Source organism: Protopterus annectens, chromosome 12.part0 (genome assembly GCF_019279795.1).
Source record: "Protopterus annectens isolate FY-2018-M chromosome 12.part0, PAN1.0, whole genome shotgun sequence".
Classification (NCBI taxonomy): domain Eukaryota; kingdom Metazoa; phylum Chordata; order Ceratodontiformes; family Protopteridae; genus Protopterus; species Protopterus annectens.
Window position 1 is genome coordinate 1,546,281,602 of NC_056746.1, and position 15,966 is coordinate 1,546,297,567.

A 15,966-nucleotide genomic window follows, 5' to 3' on the forward strand; every position below is an offset into this window, starting at 1 on the left:
AAATTATATAGGAAATCTTGTAAGGTGAATGCAACACTGACTAGGGACAGCATGCATCCCTTGAAAGTTTTTAAAAATGTGCTCAAAGGCCAAGGAATGGGAATTTCAAGACTCGATAGGTTAATATTTTTGAACAGAATTTGAATAAATTGACTAAATAGTTTGAGGAAAGAGGGTATAAACAGGAAGAAATTGGAAAGATGGTCAGTGAGGTAAGAACATTGAGGAGTAGTTCAGCTAAGCCCTATTTTTCTAAGAAGCAAGACATAGTAAGACGTGATCAGCCCATGCAATCATATTCAAATAAAGTGGATTTTCTGATACAGTATACAAGTGACACACAAATATTTTGTGATATTATTAAAAAAATTGGCCAGCTTTGCTTGTAGATGAAAAGATTACAGAAGTTGTAGGTCCACACCCCCATTTTGTTTTTAAAAATAAGAACTCACTTGAAAGTATTTTATGTCATGGACAAAAAGTGAGAGTTAAAAATCCCATACTGGGAGATACTTTACCATGTGGTTCATGTAGATATTGTGACTATATAGATAGTAAAATATATTTGTACATCCTACTAATAGTCAGCAGTTTAAGCTTAAGGTGAAAGCAGATTGCTCTACAGTAAATATAGCCTACCTAGCATGCTGTCAAGCATGCTCTTGTTTTTTTATATAGGAAAGACAATAAGAAAGTTAAAGGAAAGAATAACAGAGCATCTTTTAGCCATTAGGAATAGAGACTATAGAAATGCCCTTGCAAAACATGCATGTGAAACAGGGGAAGCACATCATTTTAAGTTTAGGGTCTTAGAAAACAAGGAATACAGACAGCGTTTAGGAGACATAAATATTATAGTAGAGCAAAGTGAAGTTAAATGGATAGTAAGGATGCAGGCAGATACACATCCAGGGTTGAATGGATGTGTACCTTTAAAACCTGTATTGAAGGCTTGTGATCTATTTAAATAATTATGACATCATCTGTTAAATAATTATTGTTTTAATATATATAAAGTGTGTTTTTAAGCTGTTGTGTGATGGTCTGAAGAAGTGCTCTTGTAAGGGCATGAAAACGCTAACCTTTTATTGATTAAACTTTTTATCTGGTGCTGTCGTGGTTGGTCTGTGGATTTTATTCTTTGGATTATTGCCTTCTGTTATTTCCACAACCTTTATCACATTGGATTACCTGTTCTTTCTGCTTTTACACTTTTAACATGTTGTGAGATTTAGAGAAGTCTCAGCTTCATTTCATGAAATTATTGAAATATTAGACAAAATGTTGATACTGTTTAAGGAAAAGATTATTGACAGAAATTTGGAGATGTAATAAGGTAGAAATGGCTCCTACTTATGCTAATTATTTTGCAGCAGCCTGCTTGGAACAGCAATTTATTTTATCAGGCCAGTGGAAAACATTATGGTTTATGTATATGCCACTGACAATGTTTTTATAAAATGGTAGAATGAGGAAGTGACATGAAATTATTTTGAGTTTTATTTGTATCACATTTTGGAATATATAAAAACTACCTTGAAATGTAACAAAAATGATAACTTTTTGTAGATAATGTAGATTATAAAAGTTAAGGTATAAGATTTACAAAAAAAAAAGAATCAGTAAGTAATGTTTGCTGTATACAGGACTGTTTATAAGCTTCTGAGCCTTCCAAGCCTTTCTGTGATGGAGGGAAACCTTCTAGCTTATCAGTGGGAGTGGTAAGCACTAATTAGCCTCTCCACCACAAGAGGAGTGGTTTCTGGTGAAGAAATTGTAGTTATTGGCCATTTGGGCAGTTTTTCCATCTCTTTCAACTTTTCTGGTTTAAAAAGCCTGTGTTTGAGCTTCTTTCCTGCTTCTCCTGTAACTAGTCCAGTCCAGACACAGATTTGCGCTATCCAAGATGGTTTGTAAGCTTCTGTGCCCTCCAAGCCTTTCTGTATTGTAAGGAAGTCTTCTAGCTTATCAGTGGGAGTGGTAAGCACTAGGTAGCCTATCTACCACAAAAGGAGACCTTTCTGGCCCATTTTGGGCAGTTTTTTCCATCTGTTTCAACTTTCTGGTTTAAAAGCCTGCATTTGCACTTGTTTCCCACCTTTTCTGTAACTAGTCTAGTCCAGATACAGATTTGCTGTATCCAGGACTATTTGTAAGCTTCTGAGCCCCTCCAAGCCTTTCTGTATTGGAGGGAAGCCTTCTAGCTCATCAGTGGGAGTGGTAAGCACTTGGTAGCCTATCTACCACAAGAGGAGTGGTTTCTGGCCCAGAAATTGTAGTTTATTGGCTGTTTGGGCAGTTTTGCCATCTCTCTCAACTTTCTGGTTTAAAAGCACATGTTTGCACTTGTTTCCCACCTTTCCTGTAACCAGTCTAGTCCAGATGTAGACTTGCTGTATCCAGGACTCAATGAAAACAAGGCTTCACACAAACTGTAATATCCAAAAAGCAGGAGACCAGGATCCAATCCACACAAACAACATTTATTGAGTGCTTTCGTCTCTTGAATAGAAACTTCTTCAGAATAACACAGCATATTACCCAACACCCTTATATATGCTATTCCAACAAATTAGTCATCATTAAGTAATTAATAAAATAATGTCCTGAAAGGACATATAAATATTTAAAGAGAAACACACATATATATATATTGCACTCACAGTAAAAAAGAAAAAAAAATGTGATAAAAAACATATAAAAGATACTTGACAATTAAATATATCCTATAATAAGTTAAAAATAATCAAAGCAACAGATGTCAATATTTATGCATATGAAAATATATATATATTTGTCGTTTATTAGCATCCTACCCTAATAGTAAGTATCAATGACTATCATATAAGAAATTGTGCCTTGAGCCTGAGAACAGAGCTGATGGATACTGCACTATTAAGACCTGGTGCTTCAGATACATTCATCCTAATTCGCCATCTAAGCTCAGCCATTTCTAGATAATCATTGAAAGGCCCACCTTTTTCACCCATCCTAACCTGCTCAATAATAATGAATCTGAACCCATGTCCTTCATTGGTAACTATATGTCCTACTAATGCATTTTTAACATCTTTCCTACTGATGTCATAGTAGTGTTGGTCTACTCTACTTCTAAACGCATTTTTAATTTTACCAATGTAAAAACTCGGACATTTGGTACATAGGGTGAGGTACACCACACCTTTACTGCTGCAGGAGACTTTTCCTCGTATAATGTGTCTCCCATAATTGGGAATACAAATCTCCTTGGCTTCAATGTTATATTGGTATTGTAGGTAATAGCAGCATTTAACCATCCCTGCCCCTATATCAGGATCACATTTCTGCCTTTCCAATATATTTTTTATGCTGCATTCCTTTTTATATACAATGTTGGGAACAGGGCCTAACAACTGTGCCTGTCCTGCATCAATTCTAAAAAATGTTCCAGTTATGTTCAGTAATATTCCTGATGCTGTAAAAATGCTGATTGAACTTGAAAATAGCAGATTTTTATGGAAAGTCTTAGTCTCTTGATTTTCCTTGTTTGATAACCCTTCCCCCACATCAAGAAGGAGAAAAATAGCCACTAGCTCTCTTATTTATTACCTCCTGAAGGATGTTGTTTAAATAATTAACTGGATAACCTCTATGTAGGAACTCATCCCTTTAAGGGTCTCAATTTGCTCTATAAATTGATCATATTCAGATATCATCCTGGCATGCCGTACCCCCTGTCCTTTTACTAAAGCCTTCTTTTGGTGCAGGAGGCTATTTGAGTAGGTGGGCTTGCAGACAATAATGGAGGTGAAATGTTTATTGACCACATCTTTCTTGATGGTAAAGTCTAAGTAATTCACCTCTGTAACACTAATAGAATGTGCAATATCAAGAAATTCTGTGCTCGTGTTCAGGAATTCAAGAAAGCCTTCTAGTTCTGTCATATCACTGTTCCACAAAATGATGATATCATCCAGGTAACGACCATAAAATGTCCATGAGTTAGCATAAGGACAATTAAAAATAATATCTTTTTCCCAAAATGCCAGTACTATGTTTGCGAAGATGGGGGCACAGGCTGCCCCCATTGCTACCCCCTTAACTTGTTTAAATAACTGCTGTTCGAAGGTAATAATGTTGGTATCTAACACTAGTTCCATAAGTGTTCTAATTGTTAAGATGGGGTTATGATTTAGGGTAGTGTACTGGCAAAGATATTGGTAAAACCAATCAATACCTGTGTCATGGAGTATGATAGATAATAAGTCCCGAACATCAATTGTGATAAAGATCAGATTATCAGTATACATATCTCTCTTGATTTTAGATAGAAAATCCCAGGAGTCTCTAAGTATCCAAGGGCAGTCCTTCAAAATATTTTTTAATTTACTATCAATATATTTAGCAATGGGAAATGTTTTAGATGCCCGAGCATCCACAATGGATCTAAATGGGGGTGGGGGGTCAACTAGGTCTTTGTGTAACTTGGGAACACTAAATATTGTAAGTATTTTAGGATGTTTAACTAACAAGTACTGATGTTCCTCTGGGTGGATTTGTTGGTTCATGAGCAATTCTTCCAGCATAACAACTACCTTGCTATAGCAAATGTTCTTCTCATCCAGACTAACTTCACAGTAGGTATCACCATATAATAAGGTAAACACTTTATTTATGTAGGAATCATAGTTCATGATAACCAGGCCACCACCTTTGTCGGGTTTCATAACCCTTATATATGTATATATAATATATATCCAGGACTGTTTATAAGCTTCTGAGCAGTGCCAAAATCTGCTCTTCAGTTTTTCTCTTAGATCTGCTTGTTTTCTCCTCTCCTGCACTTTTACTAGCCTATTAGTCTAGCACTTTACCAGACTTCTTGTAGCAATTGTTGTAGCACACAAAAGTGCTACCAGCACTAAATGTTCTACAAGGAAACAGATCCAGTACTTATTAATACCCACTGCTCTAGGCATGTCTAAAGGTCAGTTCCCTGTGCTTTGTCCTATTAACCTGGTGAACTTGGGCATCCTGAGGCAATGTAGCAACTGCCTCATGTAAATCAACATCCCTCTCCTCTTACCTCCCAACATTCAGCCTTGCGAGAGATGCACTTATATATCCAAACTGGAAGCCACGCACTCTCCAGCCAAGACCTGAATACCTGATCAAGAGGAGAAGGTCAACACTTATACCACACCACATGGAACACATAGCCCTCCAGAACACACACCAGCACTGCCTTTATGTAAAAACTCAAACCACACATCCACCTTCACGGAGTCTCTCAATAAAAATCTACCCAAACAACAGAGACCTCCAAGGCAGAAATGCACTTTACCACCACAACACAACACTAATCATGAGATGCATAACTCTCCTAAACAGTGTACCACTCAACCAAAGCCCCTAAAGCAAAACAGCATTCCCAACACACTAGTCATAGGTGACTCAATAGTGAGACACACTGATGTCCCACTTACTAGATTGAATAAGGAAAAAGTAACAGTCAGCTGCTTGTCAGGTGCCAGGATCTGCCACATAACACATGCACTCAGGTCCCTCAACAACAGGTACAAATAGGACTCTGTCATTGTACATGTGGGTGTGAATGACCTGAGACGTACCTCCCTGGTCTACATGAAAAGAGACATGGAGGGGCTATCGGATTATGTAGCCCAGGCGGGTATGACCCTAGTCTTGAGCAGCATTCTACCTTCACCCAGAATGATACCACAGTACAAGCAGAAAATGATTGATTTCAACAGTTGGCTAAGTTTCTGGTGTCATTCTAAGGAAATCCAGTATTTGTCTGCCTGGGATGACATGATTGACAGACCTTGATGCTTTGCCAGAGATGGCCTGCATCTGTCACCCCTGGTCTTCCAGATATTGGCCAAGGCTCTTGCCACCCCTATAGTGCCATTTTTAGGCAGTGTTCCAGTGACCAAATTACCACTATAACAGCTACAAACAAATGCAATATGAGGGTCATGCTGTTCAATGCGAGAAGTCTAAATCTCAAAATGTACTCATTCAAAACACTCCTTAAAATGGAAAACATCAAAATTTGTGCTGTAACAGAGACCTGGTTCAAGGAAGCAGAAAGCACTCTTGCACTACCAGGCTATAACTCATTCCACACCTTTCGGCCCCAGAACTTGGACCGAAGCTCTAAAGGTGGTTGTGTTTCCATATTCATAAAGGGTGAGCACACCTCCAGACTGTTAGCCCAACATAATGCATCAGAGATACTTCAGGTGCAGCTAACACTGGGTAAGACAGTGATTCAGGTCATAGCCTGCTATAGGTCCCCAACCATGTGACTCACACTTCATGTTCCTAAGCACCCTGGAGAATATTAGGATCCAACCTAACACTATAGGCAACTTCAACTACCTTCTATTAACTGGGAAAACTACTCATGTACCAATGCACTTGCTCAACACTTCCTGGAGTTCATTAATTCCAATGCCTTGGACCAGCTCGTTCTTACCCCCACTAGAGGTAGCAAGATCCTTGACCTGGTCATTACTAACATGGGCAACCGTTACTCTACACCAATAGTCAACACCTCCTTGGTTAGATCTGACCACAAACTAATCACCTTGGAAATCTACATCCCTCCCACGGCCAACCCCCTGCAAAGGTAACCACCATAAAAAACTTCTCCAGCTCTAACTTTGGGCTCCTAAAAACAGAGGTGGCTAACTTCACAGCACCCATGCAAATGGAGAATAGTTGCATGACCGCCGAATCATACACCAATGCACTGTATGAACAAGTACACAAATGCATGGATCTCACCATACCCAGTAGAACCAAGACTGTCTCCTCCAAAAAAAAGGAAGCCAATTTGGTGGCCCCCTGCCATAAACAAACTACAACTGAAGGAGGAAACTGATGCAGAATAAGGTGAAGTCTCAAGACTGGAAAACCCCCCTCATCAGCCTCATCAAATCCTCTAAAGCTAGCTATGAATACAGAATTGCATCAGATAGTAAAGACAACCACTAGGCCTTCTATAGGTATGCAAAGAATCTCCACAGCAATACCCAGATTTGCTCTGAGCTACTGCACAATGGTACCTCCTTACCAAGCCAACAGATACTGCCAATATACTGGCTGACAGATTCAGTGCCAACTTTACCCCTCTCTCTCCCCGCAAAGGACCAAACACAATATCAGTAGATTGCTAGGCACCCAGTATTACTTCTGCACAGGTTAAAACAGCACTGTCCAAGGCCAAGCATACAGCTTCTATGGAACTTGACAATATCCCTGGCTGTGTTCTACATGAACTACAGAGTGAACTGGCATCTCACCTGTGTGCCCTGTTCAATCACAGCCTCATCTCAGGCTTTGTCCCTACCAAATGGTGCACTGCTATAGTCATCCCCCTCCACAAAGGAGGAGCAACTACAGACCCTGGGAACTAGCACCCCATTAGCCTGATGAGACCGATATGCAAAGCTATGGAATGCATCATCATGGATTTAATAAACAAGGATATAGAGAGTCTCCAAACTCTGGATCCCACACAGTTTGGTTTTGTGAAGGGTATATCATGCCTGCTCAACTAGGTTGACTTCTTTGAGTCAGTCACCAGAGCTGTGGATGAAGGCAAGGTGGTTCATACAGCCTACCTTGATCTGGCCAAGGCCTTTGATACCATTCCCCTCTCAGGAATCATAGAAAAACTCAATAAGCTAGGCATCAACCCCTATATCACTAGGTGGGTTGCAAACTGGCTCACACAAAGAACCCACAGTATGACAGTAGCTGACTCCATGTCAAACTGCCGACTAGTAACGAGTGGTGTCCCAAAGGGTTCGGTCCTGGGTTCTCTCCTGTTTGGTATCTACTTCTTTGAAGTTCAGGCCAACACAAAGGGACTCTGGTTGACAAAGTTCACAGATGATTGCAAGTTGGGAGCTATTATTAACTCCCCAAGTGATGTTGACATCCTACAGAATGGCCTCACTGAGAGCAATGACTGGTGTCAAAACCACGGCCTTAAGCTCAATGCCAAAAAATTTGTCGTCATCCCCTTTGGGAAAAACCCAGATCCCGTGAATTACCACATTGATGGTAGTCCACTGAAGACAGAAGGCATTATAAGAGATCTGGGAACACAGGTTGACAGCAACCTCTCTTTTGATCACAATGCCACTGCGGTCAGAAAGTCCTTCTATGTGGCACATCTCATTGCTAAGGGTTTTGCATCCAGAAAGAAAGAGGTCATTGTCTCCTTCTACTCTTCCCTCATTAGGCCAGTCATCAAGTACAATGCCCCATTTGGCATGTACCTCACTAGACACCTGCAACAACTGGAGAGGCCACAAAAGTACCTCGCAAAAATGATCCTAGGCCTTAAACACTTGTCCTGTATGGACAGACTCAAAAAACTCTAACTATTCCCTGTCTCATATCGCCTACTTAAAGGCAATCTCTGCTTGACTTACAAAGCCATGTCTAACCCAACTCTGTTAGAAATGCTACATCTAAAGAAATCTCAATCCCTCCACACCACATGCTCCAGAGTCCCCAACCTCATTAGCACAATCAACAGAGTGTATGGAGGGACAGGTTCATAACCCAGAGACTGCTAATAATATGGAATAAACTTCCCATACATGTCAAGCAGAGCACCTCACTGACCCTCTTCAAGAGCAATCTTGATTAGTGGATGGGAAATAGAAAATTCACCATGGGGATAACTCCAGCGGCTATACTCAACTGTGGCATTGGAAACTAAGGTCAGGTGGCATGATGCCAGGTTAATCCTATGGCTAGGCTTGTAAAGGCCCCATGGCCATTAGTCTAGTACACACATATGAACCTATGAACCTATCTGCTTTAGCAATAGCAGTATGCATCTAATATAATTAAAAAGTAATATTGTTAAGGAGCAGACAATGCATTTAAGATGTCTGCCTGCAGAACAGCATTATGCATCTAAGAATATGAAGCAGAAATTTATACTGCGAGGACATCCTGAAACACAAGTTAGTAATACTATAACAAAAGTAGTTGCTAGTAGACAAGAAAATGAAAATCATTTTATTATGGTTAATGCCATTAGAAATAATATTACTAAAGTAAGTATTATGAAAGTAATAGCAAAAGATTAAATTTGTGAAGCACTTAACACATTCCATTGACAACAATGCTATTAGAAGGCTTAAAGAGGATTTTAAATAGTTTTTAAGTAATAGCTAACAAAGTGTGAGAAAGATGAGGCTTTGTTTAAAACAGTGGCAAAATTTGAGGGGTATCATTTATATGAAAATGTATAATAGAGACATGTCCAGTTTTAATGTGAAAAGGAAGGGACTGATGCAGTGTGTTGTTTATTCACAGTGTTAGCACTTTGACTCAGTTAAGGATGTTATTTAATTAAAGGTAGGGGCTATAAGGTACCTGGCAGCTTCACCTGTAGCTACACTAACATGATGCATGCAGCTTGTTATTCTGTTTCTCCTGCCTTCTGTATTGGAAGGAATGCATTTAATTTACAACAGCAATGTTATGAATACAACTATGTGATACTGAATGATAGCTCAAATAATGCTGTATGCATATATTCAAAATTTGCACATTGTTTATAATGATCAGATTTTGTGGCTAATGATCCAAGAGGGATAGTACTAATGATATATTAAACTGTAAAGAATATCAATGGCAAGTGAGAGATGCATACAATTATCCCAGAATTCAAGAAAAGAACAACTTTAAGATATTACCAAAAGAAAATGAATTTTTTTTCTCTTTTATCTAATCTTTCTTTTTTCTTGTATTTAAACTTTTATTTTGTAACTTGCTAACTAATTATGTGAAAGTCAAGTCTTATTAAAGGTTTTTAGGTAGACATTAATTTAGTCTGAAGAAGTCCTTTTGGGATGAAAGCACTTACTATTATCATCTTATTCAAGGGCATGGTTTTAGCATTGGTTGTTATTATTATTATTATTATTATTATTATTATTATTATTATTATTATTATTAGAGACAGGCATTTTGTAAATTGACTGCATACAGTAGCTAAACCAAAGGGCAAGGAAGTAAATTTTCCTGGCAGATACATACTATGACCCTCAGATGATACCTGTATTTTTTATGAGCATGAAGAGGTAGACATCTTTCAGGTTTGCCGTTACCATGAGCATTTTGGGCAGACAGGAGTGGCAAGACAGCCTACAGAGTCAACATTTTAAATCTGGGAATTTTCAGAAACTTGCTAAGGTTTGCCATGCCTGGAACAAGTCTCCAGTGTATGTCTTTCCTTGGAACTAGGAACAGTCTTGAGCAAAAGACCTTGGCCTCTTGTCCACTGTGGACTTGCATTATGCCTCACCACCAGAGCATTTCTTATACAATGGATCCAACTAAGTGCTTCAAATCTTTTTGTGAATAGCTAAATTCCTTGATGTTCTGGACTTGTCTGAAGCTATAATATGAAATCCTGTAGATTATATACAGCAACCAGTTATCCTTTGCTAAGTGTAACTAGCTTTGGGGAAAGAGGTACAGCTGGCTTGTTTTTGATCATGGTTTCTGAGGGAGAATAAGGCTATTAAGTACCACATGAGACCAGAAGAGGAAAATAGATACAGTTGTTCCCCACAGAAGGATAATCCATGGAGATCCACATACTTCCCTTTAATCTTCCTGTTGCCACTTTCTCTTTTGGATGCCATTCCTACCCTTAAGATATTTCCCATTCCCTTGCCTCCACTAGAAGATCCACCACTTGATAGGGTAGTTTACATGATATTTGAAAATAGGATGATAACATATCTGCTTAACTGGCTGTAATGTTTTTATTATCCTCCTGTTTCTTAAATACTGCATAATATAGGGTTCCGAAGAGCATGGTTTTGTCCAAAATGGCATTCAGAAGCTCCAAGTTAGCATCCTGAAGTAGGGACTATAGTCACAGACATCAATATCTCCTAATGACTAAGCCCTGTAGCAGCACTGCAGATGCTGTATCCCAAGTTTCACACTCTTTATTTAATCACATGCATGCCCTTGTGTTGAGCAGCCTGGTCCCAAATCAAATGTTTAGTCTTCAGGGTGCCATCCTGCCATCCCTACAAGGTTCATGGTGTTAAGATTACCTCCATGATACTTAATCATTTGAGTCTGAAAGCTCAGGACTCTGAAGGTAACAGTTGCTGATATACAGACTTGGAAAATCCCAACCCAGTACAAAATGTTGCTGCTGCTGCTGTCCTGACCACTAGAAAGAGTGTTATGCCTTGGACCAAGTTTTGCTCCCTTAGCAGTATAGCAGTCAACAGTATCTGGATCTGTTATAGAACTCTTACTTAAGAACTCATGATGCTTCAGCCCACTATAAAATCATTTCTCTTAGGAGACAGGCCTTGACAGTCTGCCTTCAAGGATGCTTCCTCAGAGATATTCAACAGGACTACCTGAATTAGAAGCACTGCCATAGGTTTGGGGGTGGGGGGTGGAGGTTAAACATATTTTCTAAGTTGCAAATTACTCTTTTGACTCCCATTTGAAGTGTTACCTTGTCAGAGCCATAGTGCCCCCAAAACTAATGCCTTTCTAGGTGAGACTCAGTAGACAAGGTGTCCTCATCATATTATAATACTAGAGAGGAAAGGAAAGCTGTTGACCTGTAGCCTAATTTTTCCTCTTTCACACAGTAACAGAGAGTCCCTCACTAAAGAAATGTCTATCTTTCAGTTTAAGGAAGTACTTTCTAGCACAGATGGCTATGGTTGGTTTGGCTGAAGGTTCCAATTAAACTGGAAGTCCTGAGACAGCAGAAACCAATCCAGGTAGAAATAATGAGAGCAGACGGCGGGGGGGCACCTCTCAGCAAGCAGCTGCTTGGCCATGGTAGATGTTCTATGTTTGGATGCTGTAAGTCTTACTGCATTGTCTATTTACCAACAATTTGTAATGTCCATGAAGGAATGTATTTTGGATCTGTTTCATTAACACAGACATCCTTTCACTATTACACTGCAGGAACAACCCTCCCCTTCTGTAATTATTAGAGAGACAATATGGCTACCCGGGAATTAGCAAATGATGCAACGTCTTCAGTCCGGGATGAAATCTACCATATTGTGAAACAATTCTTAGGCTATGATGGAAGGTAACAGTATATGTATGCCTAGACATTATCAGCAGCAGATTGTGGTATATTCATTTTCAGCACTCAGTTTAAGACTGTATGTGAGTCACCAATGTGTTTCACAAACTATTTTGTAAATTGCGGAGAACAGGAAGATTCCCATTAATTTCACCTTCCACAACATAATATTCATTAGATATTTTTGCTAATATTGCCCCAAATAATGGCAGCTGTTTTAGACATTAGACTTTTTGTTTAGACTTTTTGTTTAGACTTGTGGGAAGATCGATAAAAAAAGACATACCCTGGGATTCATGAACAGTCTGTACAAGAATAGTCTATTCTTGTATGGACTGTTTTGTGTAGGAATACAGCAGCATGCCCTAAATATTAATAAGGGCTGCATTCCTACACTTACACGATCCACGTATGAGTGCAGGGGACATGTATAAGTCCTGCACGGACACATAAACATGCCCCCTGCACTCATAAAGTGTCATAAAACACTTTCAAACAAGGAAGTAGCATAATATTAGAGCCTGCCTCTAATAGTATGCATTATTTCAGTATCCGCAGACAGTGAAATTTAAAACTAGCATGTTTGTGCCCATGGACACTGAAATAAGAAAAGAAAAACACAATCCCCAAGAAGTAGCCCGCACAGTACATGACTGTCCCTGGAATGGCCAGATCTCTGCCCCACATGGCTGCAACCTGCTGATAAATATATGTAATAATTTAATATTTCTTTATATATTTTTTTTACAATAAAAAAGTTTAAGCACAGCGTAGCGGGTTTGTGCATCACTGCACTTTGCTCAGCCCAGTTTAAATGCTTTTCGAGAGTGAAATAGAATATTGAAGGATTAGTTCTCATCTTTAATGTAGTGTAGTGGGTAGAGCACTGGTTTAGCATGTAAGCTATGCATGGTTCAAATCCCACCTCTGACTAATGTGTGTGGAAGCAGTTCTAAATTCATTTTTATAAAATGGAATGATATTTCTAAGTCATATGCCTCATGAATGGTAGTGTAGGGCTGGGAAAATGTAAAAAAAAAAACGTTTTCTATTTTTTTTACATAATTGTTTGCAGCCAGTTAAGCCTGCCGCAGCTCTGCTGAAACAAGCTAAGGATTGCTTAAGCATGAAAATATAAGCAATCCTTAGCAACTGGAAGCACTGCTGAGCTGGTTTAAGCCTTGCTAAGTGGGTTTGCGTGGAGCTAAGCATAGCTTAGCATATACACACACAAACAAAAACATGTCTTTATGTTTTCCATTACCAATATCTAGAGACATGGCAAATATTAGAGACATTCTTACTAGAAACTGGGATATTGTCTCACAAATTCCACATGCTTCTGATGCTTTAGGTTCTGCTCCATCTTTTTCATATAAACGCACTAAAACTATTTGCATGTTTTTAGAGAATAGAGATACCCATTTCCTAACTCAACCACATGAATATGTCTTCAACAAAGGTATGCATACACGTGAAAAATTGTTTGCCCATACATTTTAAAATGTGACAAGTACACTTTTAAGCATTGTAAATACAGTGTACATATGTCTAAATCGTATTTCTGTCATTCCACATTTGTTGTTTATGCTGTAGTTTGTACTCGCTGTTCATGTTTTTACATTGGTAAAACCAGAAGGAAACTCTCTGATAGAGTTAAAGAACATTTAAGAGCCATAAGAATTAATAACATGAACAATGCTCTTGCTAAACATGCTAATATCTGCTCTAATTTTGAAAAGTTTACTTTTTTGTGCTGGACCAAGTAGACATCTTTTTTGGAAACTGTGAATTATTTTTGGAACTGAGAGAACTGAAATGACAATTACTTCTAAATGCTGAAATATTTCCTGGGCTGAATGAAAACACCAACATCAAATGTGCCTTATGGCAGTCAGACTGAATACCAGTGACTTTCTGAGCAAAGCATTTATGAATATTTATGTTTCTAATGCATATGCATTAACTTCTAGTTATTTGAGATACTGTATACAATTCTGTATGCATACATTTGTGTTCTATAAATTGTGCACAGCTGTTTGACTGGTTGCTGTATTAACATATGCCTGCCTTACTGTACTTAAACTACTGTTATCCTTATTGTATTGTATTCTGAAGAAGTTCAAGCATCTATAATGAACGAAAGCACTTAATTACCTATATTGAGTGTCTGAGTCATTTTTTCTAGTTGCCTTTATTTTATTTTATAATGTACTTTATAAAGTGCCTTTGAAGTGTTTATTTAATATTAAAAAATCAGCCAATTACAGAAAAGTGTGGGAAAATGGCCTTATTTAAACCACACAGGTGGGAATACAGCCATATCTCTTCAAGTCTGATCAGGACAGCAGCAATTGCAGGTGTAGGAGAGGGTGTTCGCTTCCGAGCACAATGCTGGGGCATCCAGGAGTACAGGGTCATGGTTGGACTCTTCATTAAAGACCATGAAGCCAGACTGCTGCAGTCCCAGTACCAGGGCTCCCAGTATAAAGCGGAGGCCTGGGACCATCTGGCATGCAATCTCACCAGTGCCACTGGCATACCCCGAACTGGTAAGCAGGTGCGTCATCACTATGATGACCTAAAGCATTGGAGGGATGAGCTCTTGGCCCAGTGGATTCAAGAGGCATGAGTGGAGGATGTCCCAGAAGTTTGTAAGTATCCAGTCTGTGTATTTGTAAATAATTATTTAAAAATGGTATATATTACCATACAGGTGTGCTTAATGTGTGTTCTTTCCCCATGCAGCTGCCGGTGAGAGGGCTGAGAACATTGATGCCCATGCACAGCACCTGGTCCGACTGCACTGAGAGTTTGGTGAGCACAGAAATATTTTTAATATCTACTGTAATAAATCAGAAATAGTAAAGGTAGTACTGTCTGTATATATAATTGTGCTCTAACTGTAGTGAATAAATGCATCTGTCAGGCTGCCAGTGTTAGAACTCAGTAGTACCAGCTGCTGTGTAATACAGAGGTTTGTAGCAAACAAGGTACAATTGAGGGGAGGAAGAGTAGGATATGTATTAGGCTGTTTGAAAGAACCTGCTAAGAAACTGCTGTGTCAGGGCTACTGCAACAGTGACAAATGAGAAAAAGTCCTCCTGTGCAGATCATGCAGTAATACTAACTCTGGATTTCTGAGTTATAGAAAATGTTGTTATCTCAAAAAAAATAAAGCTGACTACCACAAACTGTTGTCTTTCATTTGTCTTGTATCTGAAAAGTACAATTGTGTAGCTGCAGCAGCATGCAGTAACTGAGGTGAAGTGATGCAGCACTGTTCGTCTGCATAGTTCAGAATTTGGATCTGAAATAACTGACAAAATGCAAAAGTAAATATTTTCTTCAGTAATGTCTTGTACTGTATTCCTGCCGGCATTGCCTTGTGGTAACATTTGCATATCAGCTGTATGTAGTCCTGAATGTACAGGAAAGTATGAGACACTAAGAGGTGCAGACTGCAAAAGTAGAGACTTGATTCTCAATTGAAGACTGTTTTATTAAAATGTCCAAATGTCTAGTTTTAATAATCTGCTCATATTGTGTAAACAGTAATATAAACAGTTTCTTTTTCTGATGTTTGTTGTAAGTATTATGGAAAACAAATAAAAAGACATTTGATAAAAAGTAGTGTGTCGAAAAGTATGTACTAGAAAGAAATAACCAAATAACAGACATCACTTCCTTAGTAGCTCAGCCTGATAAGGGATAAGTCTGTAGTTCCCTTTTGCACACACATTATGGTTCAAATCCAGGGACTATAACTAACATGTTTTTTCTAGTTCTACAGCTGTAAACTTGAATATTGGTAGAAACACTAATCTATTGTAAACAGTTATTTTCCC